Source organism: Drosophila yakuba, chromosome 2R (genome assembly GCF_016746365.2).
Source record: "Drosophila yakuba strain Tai18E2 chromosome 2R, Prin_Dyak_Tai18E2_2.1, whole genome shotgun sequence".
In the NCBI taxonomy this organism is placed as follows: domain Eukaryota; kingdom Metazoa; phylum Arthropoda; class Insecta; order Diptera; family Drosophilidae; genus Drosophila; species Drosophila yakuba.
The window spans coordinates 4793086-4807657 of record NC_052528.2 but is presented as its reverse complement, the minus strand read 5'-3'; the positions used below and the strand labels follow the sequence as shown (position 1 = coordinate 4807657).

The 14572-nt window shown below is 45.0% G+C and overlaps 1 protein-coding gene across 2 annotated transcripts in view; it reads right to left on the bottom strand.

Annotated features, from left to right (window-relative positions):
• LOC6529336 (Krueppel-like factor luna) overlaps window positions 1-14572 on the bottom strand; it is a 126659-nt gene that overhangs the window by 27271 nt on the left and 84816 nt on the right. The gene's annotated exons all lie outside the window — the stretch shown is intronic.

Here is a 14572-nt window from a genome sequence, read left to right as displayed (position 1 = left end):
AGTTTGCAGTCGATGCTGTCAGTGGAAATTTATATTTACGAGTATATTTACTAACTGCATATTAGACCGCAGCACCGCTCCGAATGCCCGATATGAAGAGCCCTCGACAAAACGAAAATAATTCATCGTGGTCGTGGCATGAAAAAAATTATTAAATTGCCTTTCACACACACACACACATGATGCAGATGCAGAAATACGAGATGAGAGGTGAGGTGGCGCACGGGGAGATTGCCCTCTGGCATACAGGCAATTTGTTGCATGGCATCAAATATGCAATAAATCTAACTGCTAAATCAACAAACAACTGCAACGCACCACAGAAGGGCAGGCATTCGCATAGACAGACAAACAGACAGACAGACAGAAAGACAGCTCGGCCCAATAAAACAATGCAACACATTTTTGCAATTGAAATTGTAACTGAGCCGAGCTCAGCTCCATGTGCACGTGTGTGCGGGAGTGTGTGCGAGTGTGCCAGTGTGTGTGTGAGTGGGCCAGCCCTAATCTGATTTACCATAAAGTCGAAAATGCATAACACTCGGGGGCGCGGGATATGGATAGGGATAGGTATGGGGATGAGGATTAGGATGGGGATCGGGCCAGAACTCCTAGCAATATGTGGCATACAACAGGACGCTGCATATGATTTCAGCTGCCAAACACCGACAAACTCACGGCGCAGGGCGGCGTGGAGGGGGGCTTAGCCCCTTGTAAGCCCTTGGTTTCATTTTATTTGTCGAGCTTTTTTCTTATTTAGTTGGATATGCAAAAACACGAGTACAGAGAGCAAAACGTGCAGCTCGAATGAAATATTCAAGCCTCATAAAAAGTCGGGCTATAAACCCTAAACTATAAACTCGTTTGTAATGCTATCTAAAAGTATGCTGTGAAATATGTTTTGTATATAAACCACAGCGATGTCTAAGGCAAAGCAATAAGGACCACTTGAATGATCGTTCCATATCATTAATAGTGTTCTGTAACCTTTTTTCATTCATATCTTTCTTCTTCCCAATTATTATGGCAAACATATAATTTTGATTTTAAAACGATATTCCGCTGTATCAATCTATTTCCCAAACTTGAACTATTTTTCCGAGTTTCTGGCAACTAAATTTGCTAGTGTTCAGCTGGTTTCACTGGTTGCCGTTGTTGTTCATGCATAAAACATGACAAAGTGCGTTGATGTTGCTGCTGCCATTGCTATTGCCATTGCTATTGGTGGTGTTATTGTTATGGCAAGTTTATTTGGCTTCGTTTTACAAAGTACACCAAACGTTGAGATTTTATGCAAATTCGCTTATTGCGTTCTACAACAATCAGAGTTCGCCAAATAAAATAGTCCAAATAAATAGAATGCAGCGCAGGGCAAAAACGCCAAAACGCAAAACACGCCCCGGTCAATTGGCCATAATGTTGGACATTAGGCTGTTGTAGCAGGTGGCCCGGATATTCAGTTTCAACGGTTTCAACTCAATCGAATGCGAATGGCCTGACAAATGAGCCAACCGATTTGGGCCTTTAGCGGACAGTCGGCCGATAGCCCAACCGCTAATCGATTTTCCGGCTGCGAAAACCCTAATTGGTCAACATTTGGTTAGCTTCAATTTGGTTTTTGGGCGGTCGAAACGCAGGCCGCCTTCCTTCTCAGGAAGTTATGCTCTCCTGTGGGTCCTGCCACCCGCTCCTCCTGCAGATTTCACCTCTGTGCGAGATGACTGGAAAAGGTGCAAGATAACGTGAATCGAAACAAAGGCCCCCATGCCACGCCCCACATCCTCCAAGTGGATTCCGCTGTCGTCTGCTCCGCCGCCTCTGCCTCCGCCTCTGAATCCGCCTTTGTTTTTGCTTTTGCCTTTGCTTTTGGAGTCCGGGGTCCGGCAATCAATGGCAATTGCGTTTGGCAATTGGCAGGCCATCAAGATTAGCAGGAGCAGAACAGGTGGCTTGTGCAACTCCACACCGAGTGTCTGTAACTCTTAAACCTCTGTGTCCCTCTGCACTTGGAGAAAAGTTTGGGGATATGAATGGAACACACATGGAAGATACCAGGGCTATTCTTCTTTTCGGACAAGTGTTATTGATGTGAGGTATTTCCCGGTGCACTTCTCTCTATCTCAGCCCAGCTTTTCTCCTCCTCCAGCTTTGTGTGCAAGTGCATGTGCATCCATGTGTCCTGAGTGCGAACAAAGGCAGACCGGCAGACGAATTTCCCCGACTCGACATGCAATTGTTGCGGCTCAAGTGCACCAGCGCCCCCCGGATTTTCCACCCCCCTTTCATCCTCTTGGCACCCGATGCCCACCACTCCGCGCAATCTTCTCGAGCGGCTGGAACTCGTGTTTGTCTTAAGTGTTGCCGGCGATTAACAGTTTAGCTCGGCTTTGTTTGCCTTAAGTGAGCTGCTCTAATAAGCCGAGTGTGCATGCAACAATTGAGCGAATGACTCACGGCCCGAACGGAAAGCGGAAAAACGGAAAATGGTGGGGGGCACACGAACACGGGGCTAATGGCCTAAACAAACAAAGGCTTCCGCCGTCGCCCGGTCAATTATTTACCTTGCGGTTGGGGCCACGGAATAAAAAAACGCAAAAACGAAAACCGAGAAACTGTCGAAATGGCTGCAGAAAAACTTGTGCAAATATAGTCAAATTATGGCCCAGGACGAGATCTTTTTCCATCCTTCTTCCTTTCCCCAAGTGAAAAAATGCAGACAGACATTTATGCATAATTAAAATGGACACCACGCATGGCTGTATGTATATATATGTAAGTGTATGTAATATGTATGTAATATGAACCGCATGCAAGCCGAAATATTAATTTCCTTGCGGGGAGCAGAGCTGTGCGAGAAACTATAAACTATAAAGCCCGGCAGCCAGGGGCATGAAAATTTAATTTTAATTAAAAATTGAAATGAATTTTTATTAAACTTTTGTTACTGTTACTGTTACTGTTTATGCATAATACATAATGCATACTGCATAATGCATGCGGCGCTGGCTCCGATTCATAATCATTATGGCCAACGAGGAGAGCCAAGCAGACGAAGTGGCAGAAGGCGGCGCTCGTGTTTATGGCTTCTTTAATGAAAATCAAAGTTAATTAAAAGTAACGGCGTGCTGGAAAGCGCTATGCTTCCATTGCGCCCTTAACAGCCAGCCATTGCCATTCGGCCGAGGCCATTCAGGGGCAGCATAAAAGACCAACCCCACACCCCACACCACCTACTTTCCAACAATTTCCCCTTACTTTCCACCACCCCACCACTGCAGTTTCGGCCTGGTCAATAACCGCAAACTGCTCCACATTGCAAGGCGTCCGAGATTGGGAACGGCACATTGTACAGTACAGCTGCCCCAAGATGGGGCCACTAAATCATCCCCTTTTGACCTTTTAAGCCGCCTCGAAGATGCTGGCCAAGTCTCCAGAGGAGAACCTTTGTCAAAATTTATATGGGGCTATGATTACATAATTATTGGCTTTTCCGCGTAATCAGTTTAGCGTGTAAATTTGTGTGCGTGCCGTGATTAAATGCTTCGGCGATTCTTTTGACTGCCAGGAGCCATAATAAAATGGCTACAAAGGCGGCACAATGATATCTAAGGGAATAATACGCCCCGAAAACTCAAAATCTGAAAACTGGTTCGGTTCGGTTCGCTTCAGTTTGGATTGGTTTGGGCGCTTGGCCATAATTGGTTTATGTTCGCATACTTTCGGGCATAATGCTCTTGATTTTGGCAGACGTGACCCAGGGGAATCGGGATCGAAAGTCCCCGCTAATGATTTATGGAAAGTCAAGTGATTTATTTCTGCTCAGCGAAGTTTGTAATCCAATTTTGGCCGATTCGCTCTGCGGCTGCTACCGCCATCAATGTGTATGTGTGAGCCATATTGGGGGCTTTGAAATGCTCCATTTGGATGGGGATTTTTACCTGCAATGAAAACAAATGTTGAAAGTTAGCCAACGAGTCGCAGGAAATTTCTGTGAAATTTTACTAGGCTAAGTTCAAAAGGAAAACTTTGCGGCTGTGCTTGAAAGTGTGCTACAATAAAATTTGAATCCTTTTTTCTTCGAGAGCGCGGTGTTGGGGTCATTTAATTTCATTCGATTGCCATCGATTTTACATTTTCCAGGTGCTATTAAAGTATATGTTCAAGTAGCCCGATAGACGTTTGTGGCAAATTGGGGAAATTACTTCAAGGCAAACTAATTGAAATGCAGTTGGAAACAACTTTGCAGACATCTAAAAGGTCATGGATATGGCTATTTATAACAGGTAAGTATATATTAATAAAATGGGATAAACTAGTTACATCTACTCACTTTCAATGTGTTTGATTTGAAATGGCCATTTAAAATCATATCATTTAAAGATTCTAGATAATGCGCCTGCCAAAAGTTAGAGGCCTATTTTGGGTTAATGATTCTGTCGCTTCAGCCCCAATCTCTTGGGGTAATCACAGTAATTGGCATTAATAATTCAGGCCTTAACCTGTCAGGTCAATAAATCAAAATCAAGCTGCCAAGCCAAGTGAAACACAAGATGATAGGAATAGAAAGTCGCAGGAATGGATCGATGGGGAGGTGGGGGGTTACTGAATTGCCAGTAACTGCCACATTCATGTTTTTTAATGAAAACGATTTGAAGTTTGTTTGCTTTCTGCGAAAAATTTATTACTTTGCCCGCCGGTTGGCAGACGACATAAATAAATCCACGCGCCACACAGACACAAGCACAAACAGAAACAAAATCAAGCAGATAGAACATACTCGTATATCCTTCGACGGGGGACGTCTGCCAAAAGCTGTCAAAAGTCCTGATTTGATAAGAGACAGCCACGAAGAATAAGCGAGGCTCCAGGCCAGATGTTCTTATTTGGCATGACAACGGAACTAAAGATTTGGGCGCTCTTTAAGGCTGACGTCACATTTGTCAGCTTTAACAATTAGTTGGCAAGCAAGTCGGCGCTCCTTCAAGTCCTTTCAAGTCCTACGAGGCCAAAATCTGGAGAGGAGAGGAAACCAAGGCGGCTGTCTGATAATCTGGAAGCGAGTGAGGAGCGCTTTATCGCTTCACTAAGGCCGCACTTTTTGTGGCACAATTATGTGAGGCAGACGCAGACGGAAGACGGCGGATGGGAAAGCTGGGAGGACATAAACAAATACAATGCCAGCCAGTCGGGGAAAGCGAAATTTAATATGGCGCCATCTTGGTTTCGCTGGCAGTCTAATAGGCTTTGCCTCGCCACACTTTCCCCCCCACTTGGCCAAATAAAACAAAAGGACCTACATGCCAGCAGTCGGATATAGACATGCACATGTGTGAGGTCGAAAAGGCAGGCAGGAGCAGGACCTCAAGGTATGTGGGGCTTTCAGCGCCTTGCGGCTTTTAAGCGGCTTTGGCAAATTGTTTGCGCCGCAGTCGTCCTTAGTCGTAGATCCTTAAATATTTTTCATATGCGGCAGCTTTTCGCGCCTGCAAATATGCAATAAAATTTTTACAGGCCGCCATGAATTTGCTAAGGTGGAATTAAATTTATAGACCCTGCCGCAGAGCACATAATTTAGCATTTTAAGCGGCCATCCAATAGAAATTCCATAAAAAGGACGCACTCAGCGGGGCAGCAGTGGTCGTGGCAGTGGCAGCAGCCACGATAATTGAATTAAATTATGGCCCCGCACAGAATAGCGCCCTCGGTTATTGGTTTTTGGCCATTCAGACGGCTGGCTAATCCCGGTTAGGGGGATAAGAATAACGACCGGGAACTCCGAACTCGGGACTCGGAACTCGGGACTCGGAACTCGGTATTCGGAACTTCGGCTTCAACTTCTGCTTCAGCTTCAGCTTGAGTTTCAGTTTCGGCTGGGGCTACCTCAAAATCAAACCCGAAATACTTTACGCAAACTTTTGCAGCGCGCAAATTTACATAGCAGACAATAAAATAATGTCGGAGTTTGGCCATCGTCATCATGGCATGGTGAAGCCCATATCCATCCCCATCGTCATCAAAATTACCAACACCATCACCACTACCACTACCACGGCATCGTCATCAGCAGCATCCTAGCCGAGCGTCAACATTTTGAAAGCACTTAAACCGTTTGTTCGTACATGCAAAGTACGCGAATCGTGAGCACAAAGGGATTTCCCCACCCCGGCCCCCGGTTTTCCCGGAATTTTCCACTCTTTTCCCCTGCTTGCCATCAGCGACTGCATTCATGCATAGACAACATTTCATTTTTCTTCTCGACGCTCGATGCTGGCGGCAATTTTTGCGCTGAAAGAAAACAGACGCGGGTGGCTGTTTTCCCGCTCTCTCCGCTTTTCCAGCTTCCCCAGCTTTTCCGGGCAAATCTGTGCGGCAAAATTTACGCAGCTACTTAAAAACTATGCAGGCTCCAGCTCCAGTAGATCCAGATTCGGATCCTGGCTCTGATTCAGATTCAGATCCAAAACCATCTCGCCGCCGGCTGGGAAACATGGCCCGAATCTCACCAAGACTCCGGTCCAAGAACCCGGCATAATCCAATTCATGAAGTTGAAAGTCTGACTGGGGACATGGGGTGGGTGCTGGGTGAAAAACGCAGCCAGCTGTCTGCGCAAATTTGGCGTAAATTTAATTTTCAAATAAACTGCAGTTCTCCCCAAGGCCACAGAAATAAAAAGCAAAAAAAGGGACGAACATTGGGGAAAAAACATGGGAGGTACTTTCGAAAATATTATGCGGCGGGGTCAGGGAAAATATTCAATGCATTGCATTTACATCTTGTTATCGCTTGATTAATTGTCATTGTCAGTGTCAGGCAGCCTGCACTTTTGGTGGGTGAATGGGGGTGTGGGTGTGTGAAAAGCTTTGCCATTTCCCATTTTCGTGGATTCTGCATGAGAATGACATGGAGCAACTTCAAAGGGAAAACTTTTCCTGATTGGCAGCTCTTGCGACTGGCGGCTGATTAATTTCCGCCTGGCTGGCTCCTAATTGAATGCCGCTTGTTTAGCCAACTTCCTTCCTTCCTTTCTTGGCCCAAAGAGCCGAGCAGTCGAGCAGTCGAGATGCGATGCTGTGAGATGAGCCTGAGCATCTGAGATATATATTTTAACGCGCAATTATCGCAAACACACACACACAACGCGTTGCCAGCGCGTGAACAACAAACACGGGGGAAATTGGCAAACAATTTGCACCGAAAACGGAACCAGAATTTGTAACTCATTTTGGGCCAAATTAAGTGCCGTCAGGTGAGGTTGCCACTTGCCACTTGGCAACCGAATCCTCTGCTCTGCACAACAACAGCCCTTTAATGTTCGGCGCATAAATCTACCCAATTTATTTCGCCCCGAGAACAAAGCTCAAGGTGGCGCCCCGGAAAAATGCCGTGGAAAAGCCAGCTCCCCAAGCCATATAAACGCAGTAAATTAGAATTAGACGCGGTGGGCAATTTTATTGCAGACACACCCCACTTTGGTCCTTTTGCTCCTTCTGGTGGTGCCGGTGGTGCTGGTGGTGCTTCTGGTGTTTTTCTTGTTTCTGGTGGCCACACAACTTTTAATGACATGAGTTATGGCTAGTGGCCTGTCCCGTTTATGATTTCCTTTAATATTTTAATTGTGCTGGAGATAAGATAGCAGCTAATGCGTACACATTTAGATATCTACTGGATATGCTGTCCATTGGGGGCCAAAGTCATTAGGCACTCTTATTTTTTTCAAGCGTTATTAAAGCACATTTTTAAATGGCATTTAAGGGAACCAATTCTACTTTGAATTACCAAACTATTATCCAGTATACAAGCATGCTTAAATATACTCCCAAGTAACGACCAAAATTCGATTAGGAAATTTCAATTTCAAACTAATAAAACGTAATTTCTTTTTCATTATCCTTCGCACTGTCGCACACACATAGAAGCTGAGTGAGCTTGGATTTCGTGACTTGCATTTATTTTCGATTATTAGACAGCAGAATCTTTGGGGGAATTTCAATTAAAATGCCATTCGATTGCTCCTAGCTGAGAGGTCCTGGTTTGCTGGTTTCCTGCTTTGCTGGTTTTTGTCACCCGAAGCAAATCCACTCACCTCACTTTCGGTGGCAACTTTTAATTGGCAACAAATTCGGCTATTTTGCCGTTGCCAACAAGTCCGAAATCCAAAATGAAAACTTTCTCCGGCATGTGCTCGGCTATGAAAGCGAAAGTGTTGCTCTTAATTAGCTCATTAAAAGTTCATCATGATGCGCATATGTCGACCTGTAAATTGCAATGGAATCTGCCAATTTCGGCGCATAACTGATTGCCATTTATTGGAGTTGTATGCCGGAATTTAAGCCCAATGGACAAAGCAGAGGTATTGTGTTCTGGCCAAGTTATTGTTTTGCCAACATGAAAGCTGGCCAACAATGGAGAAAAGGAAATGGCGAAGAAAGCCCTTTCTTTTTCTCACACTTCGGCATGGCTTCGACTTATTGTTTTGCTCAAGTGCGAGGAAAAACGCCTGGAAAGGAAAATCGATGGGAGGACAGCAAAAACAGAAGTCTCGAAAAGAAAATGAAGCAAAAAGAGTGGAAATATTTCCACAGCTTGTTATAAACACATGGACACGGAGATAGTGACTCAAACTACCAACCACCGATAGGTAACAGCAATCCACTCATAAAGTTCGGCGGCAGTGCTGAAGGATCCTTTGGTCCTTTGGCTCGATGACATGCATATTAATGATACGAGCTTGTCCGGCTCGGGAATCCGATTCGGATTCGCATTCGAGCCTGATGCGGATGCTGATACTGATGGTGATGGCGCTCACTGTACACTAGTCTGCACAAATATTTTCATTAAAATTGGAAAAGTTTACGTCTGTCCGACTGTCCGGCTGCCCGGCAGGACTAAACTTTGCCCGCGGCCAAGTCGGGAAAGCGTTTTAAGTTCTTTCAGCAGAAACTTTGGGGTCAACTTTTCCTCGCCCAATCGAACGAACGGACGGTCCAAGCTGGCTGGGAAAAAGGGGTTTTCCCCCAGCCTGCTACCCCCCTCCCCACTCCCCTTTTGGTACAGAGGGACTTACCAGGCCTTAATGCGCCGGGGCAAATCTGATTAAGCTGCGCTAATTGTTTGCACTAACCAACTGTGACTTCAACAAGCCAAGAAATGCAGTCAGAAAGGACAGTTTTCCCTCTCCTCCCCGCTCACCCCCTTTCATCTAGGCCTGTCTCCTTCTGTGTTCCCTTTTCCATGATGAATGAGCCGCAGCTGAATGGGGAAGGGGAAAGTGGGGCGGCGGGAAAAGCACAAGCCGGCAAATAAAAGAGCATCCCTTATGAGGCTCCACTGCTCCAATCCTCCAGTTTCCTCGCCAGCTCGCTCGCCTATGCCTCCTAATGTACATAAATTCCAACATTTGCTCATTTTAATGGGCATATTTTTGTCATTTTACAAAAGTTTTCGCAAAATGCAAGGAGGAAAAGCAGAAAGTGCGGGTAAGCGGGAAAGCGGGAATTGAGCAGCCCGGCCGGCGTGCAATGTAGACTTTTCCTCCACCATGTGCGCACTTATAAATTTTTTAGAGCGCAGGGATTTTCCATAAGCACAAACATGCAGCGCAGCCAGCCAACCAACTGGCATCTGTGCACTGCAATAAATATGTGTTGGTCCCTATTGAATTATCCAGAAATGATTTTAGAAAATCGGATTTATGTCTTAGCCTTACAATCAATCAACATTATGTGTATATGGTCAATACTTGTATTTTAGTGATTTTTTTTGTAAATTATAAAAGTAATTCATTTTCATAGCTTTCCTATGCTATAAACATATAGAAGTGGAAGTGTGACATTCATTTGACTGGGAGCAGAATGGCATTTCATTTGTTTTGAGTTGGCTGCAAAGATATGTGCTGAACCTAATCAAAATGTAATGTTTTAGAATGCAAATTTTCTTACTGTACAACGTATCAGTGTTGCTGTGTGTGTGGAAAATCCAGGAGATGGGCCTTTTAAGGGGATGGCTGCCGTCGTCGTCGGCGTGCCACAGAGAACACTGGGAAAACTCTTCAAGGCAGGCGGCCCTAGCCATATATAGAGACAGCAGGCAGACAGACATAGAGTTAGATGGGTGGGTGGGGTGTAAAACGGGAAAAAGGGAAATGGAAATGGTGCTGGGGGTGGTGGGGATTCAGAAAACAGGAGGCAGCCAGTTGGTTATCGTGCCGCTTTGTCTGACGCTGTCTGGGGCTGTGGGTGCCTGCCTGCTCGGATGCCTTTATATCAAATGCGGTTTTTATTTCACTGCATCAACAGCCGCAACAACGGGGAGCACCATATAGCCACATATCCATATAGCCATATAGCATTTAAGCCGCTTGCCACTGGCTTCCAGCGAGCACTTTAAGGCTGCGATTATTTGCCATATCAGGCCAACTGGGCGTATGCGTAATGAGTGCCGCTTGCCTCGCTTCTAATATCCTGCGTGGATTGGCAAACAATGGCCGCCAGTATCTGTTGCAGTTGCAGTTGGCGTTTCCATTGCCGTTTGAGTTTGAGTTTGAGTTTCAGTTCGAGTTTCCGACACGGGTGCAATGAACGCTCAAACAGACAGGCGCAGATCAGAGAGTCAGAGAAGTTTATTTGAAAAGTTGCTGCGGCTGTTTGGGGGCGCAATCATTGTAAAGGCATTACTACAACTTTTCATTCAGTTTGCCTCGCTCGCTGCCTTTTTAATATGCCAGATACAAGCAATCCCCCAGGAGGAGCAGATGGAAGTAATGGCGAATGGGTATTGGGGGAACGGGGGATGGTTGGCAGTGGGGGCTGCAGTTCCATATTAACAACTGGGCTCAGACACTGGGAGAGTTTTACGCTACGAGGCTACGAAATGCCGGGGCTTTTCATTCATGGTGCTGGAAAGCATGCAGCGGAAGTGGAATGCAAACTATGCACGACTATGCGGTGAAAGTGGAAAGCGAGGGGGTGGCAAGTGGCCGCCTCATGTCCTGATTAATCCTGAAAGACTCACTTTAATTGCTTCTCGTTCGCAAAAATGTTTTCGATACAAGTACTGAACTCAACTTTTTACTATTACAACCTGGGGGCGGTGTGCCTGGTGGGCGTGGTGGGGCGCCACCCAAACCAATTTACCGCAACGTCATCATAACCGTAAAAGTTAAATGCGCATAAAAGCGTCAGGAGCGCGCTAAAAGGATATTCATGCAGCGATTTCTGTGATTTTACTTGTTTTCTCTGTTCTGTGTTCTTTTTTCTGTATTCTGTGTTCTGTTTCCTGTGCCACACACACACTCCCCTCTGGTGTTGCATAATAAATATAATAATAAAAATAAAGCTCGCTTCATAAACTCGATGGCTGTTGAGGCTTATGGAGCTCTGGTTTTTGTTTTTGACAAATTACTTAAATTACTTACGAGCGAAATGCTTTATGCGGGCCACAAAAAGGGTGTTGTAAATTACCTGAAAATAAAGGGAGAACAATTATTAGATTATTTTGGCTACGAGAAGTCAATTACACTGGGTTTACATGCGGATATGAGCACAATTTTCTTAGTTAGCTGTGGTGTTTACAAAACTGTTTTGCTGATTTACGACATGCGGGAAAAAAAGCCAACAGAGCGGCGGAAAAAAATGGAAACATGTTTGTTTATAGCCTCGCTTTTCCGATTTTCCACTCTTCCGCTCCCTCCTCCATTTTCTTAATTCAAAAACTGCGAATTTATGAGCATGTGCGTTGCATTTGTTTGACAAATTCGCATTGTTTTTGGGGGTTTGGCTGGCTGCACTTTTGAACATTTTCCCGGCGGCGCTTTTCACGCTAGATGGTGGAAATTCATTTCTATACACTGGCATTTTGTGTGTGTGTGTGTTTTTTTTTGTGTGGATATTTTTTGCTACCGCTCACCCCTCGAAACACTCCCTTTGACATGCTTTCTGTTTGTTTCGGTTGAACAATTAAACAAAGCACAATGCTGACAATTGAAAAATGCCATCATGCAGCAGCAGAAGGCAGCAGCAGCATTCAGCAGGCAGGCCTTGTTGTTGGTGGCCATAAAATGCGGTCAGAATTGGATAGCCATGGCCATAATTAAAAGCCATTTACTGAGCGCTGCCTGCCGCCTGCTGCCTACCGCCTGCCAATAAATATGCAAAACACACAGACATTTCCATACCGATGCCGTACAATAATAATAATTCCATCAAAGAATTATTGGGGGGCCCAGCAAACATTCGTCAATCGATGTTTGCCGCATTGATGAATTGAATTGAATTGGAATTGAAATGGAAATGGAATGGGAATGGCAATGGGAATGTCGATGCTTTGAAGTTCATTAAACTTTGCTACGCACACAACACCCACGCATAGTTTGCCTGCAGGAGGGGCATCACTTGCGAGGGGGGCTCCAAATGGGGGGCAAAATGGGGGTTTGTTGCCGGCACTTGCCACTTGACTCGCTCACGACGCACTTAGGCATTCTAAACACGATTTCTAGCCCGCGGCAAGTTGTTGCTCTCCCTCCCTGCGCATCCCCTGTCTCTGTCTCTCCTCCAAGCCGCCAAAAGGTGTAGGCCGTGTGGACGTCCAGGCACGTACTTTGACATAAGCTGCCATATCGGCAGGCCAACATCCCCCGCTTGGCAGCCCAGTGGAGAGGGGGAGAAGGGTGGGTTGATGTGTAAATAAACAAACGCGGTCGTAATAATAGTACTAAATAGCACACCTATACCCTGTTAACGTATTGTTCTACACAAGCTCAAGTAATTATATTTGGCGGCGTGATTTCATTTCAATGGCCATAACTCTATTTACCACTTCTACAGAAGTGTCCTTCAATTACAGATACATATGCACACAATTTGTTTGATTTGTTTAATGAAGGAGGTGCTTTCCAGCTGCGCTGAATATCCTGAAAAATTCGCGCATTCTTTCGTAGCAGCTTATAGGCCCAATCCATACTATTTCTATCCAAAAGAAATGTATTTTTTTGTAAAATAAAATAATGTATGTATGCAAAGACATTCTATAATAATATTTTGGCTGATTTTATGAAGCTCTATTTTTGGAATTAAAAAATATTTAAGTTAGTGCTGAAATACTTGATACTACCCGACCTGCGTAGCAATTTACCCGCCACTGTAAAAGTAAATAATAAAAAAAGAGAATGGAAGGAGACAAGATTTAAATTAAGCAGAAAGGGCCATCTTCCGCCATTCGCCCCCGTATTTCCCTTTGTCTCGTTTGCCCATTTCATTTTATTTCTATATAAGTCCGCAGTTCTTACGTTCTTAGGCTGCGTAGGCGTTTGGAATTTTAAACTTCCCCGATATTGGTTAGGTTCGTTTTCGTTCGGTTGGATGCGGTGGTGGGGCTGGAAAGTTGGGGCCAGGACGTGCCTCTATTTGGAGGGTAAGTATTTCGCAATAAATCAGGAATGCGAAAATAGCAAACGGATTTAAAGTAGTTGAGCCATTTTTATGCAACACAAACGCAGCGGCGCACAAAGCCAATATTTTGTATTATTTCTCGCTTACATTGTTATGTATTTATAATTTATTTACATTTCCGCTCTCATTGGCCATTATGCGAAATTGTGCTTATTAATAATGAGTGGGGCTTACAAATAGGATTACACACGCCCTCCGTCCTCCGCCCTTCACTCTCCGCAGTTCGATGGTTGTTAATTATGCAGGAGCAACAGCAACAGTAGTTGTGCTTAAATACTGCACTCTAAACTTAAAGGTAGCTGCATCAATTTGAATAGATTTCGGGCTCATTGAGCAGAAAGGTGGCAGAATCGGGGGAAATCGAAAAGCACTTAAGATGCCAAACGGGGAACATCGGCAGCCCGGCACAATCAGTCAGGAACCTCACAATATAAACACCAATGGATGCAAAATGCTTTTGCTTCTGCTGCTGCTTTTGCTTTTTCTTTTGCTGGCGTCGAAGCATTTATGGCATGCCTTCAAAAATGCTGCAGAGCTCCTCGTTCAATGCCAAAGACTGAAATGCGAAATGCATTCGAGGGCAGCGATGTGTGTTCAATATAAGAAGTGCGTTCAACTCGCTCCTGCAAATATGTAGTTTCAAAATTGTATTTGCACTCGCCACCATTCACCACCCACCACACTCCGATGGATGCCTTTCCTTTGCCATGCCTTTGCCTTTCGAACACCTGAAAACCTGAAAACCCTTTGCGGCGTCTGCAAATATGTCTGTGAAACACATATAAATACTCTGATGATGGATGCCATCGCCGTGGAGCACAATTTAATACGAAAATAATGTTGCAACATCCGCGCGACGTCCAGGGCCACTTGCAATTTTAATAAACTTCTCAACGAGGCGGCGGCATCAACAACAACGGCGGAATCAGTAGCACCAGCACTTGAGACATTGCAAAGGTTCCATAAATGAAAATTCACTTCGCATAATAATGCGAAGTTGTAATTATTTTGTCCGCATGCCAAACAGATCAGGCAGTTCGTGGGGATTCGTTGGGCGGGGGGCGGGGGGAAAGGAAAAGGAATGCGGCACCGATTGAGCTGAAGAGCGGATATCCTTCTTAAAGCC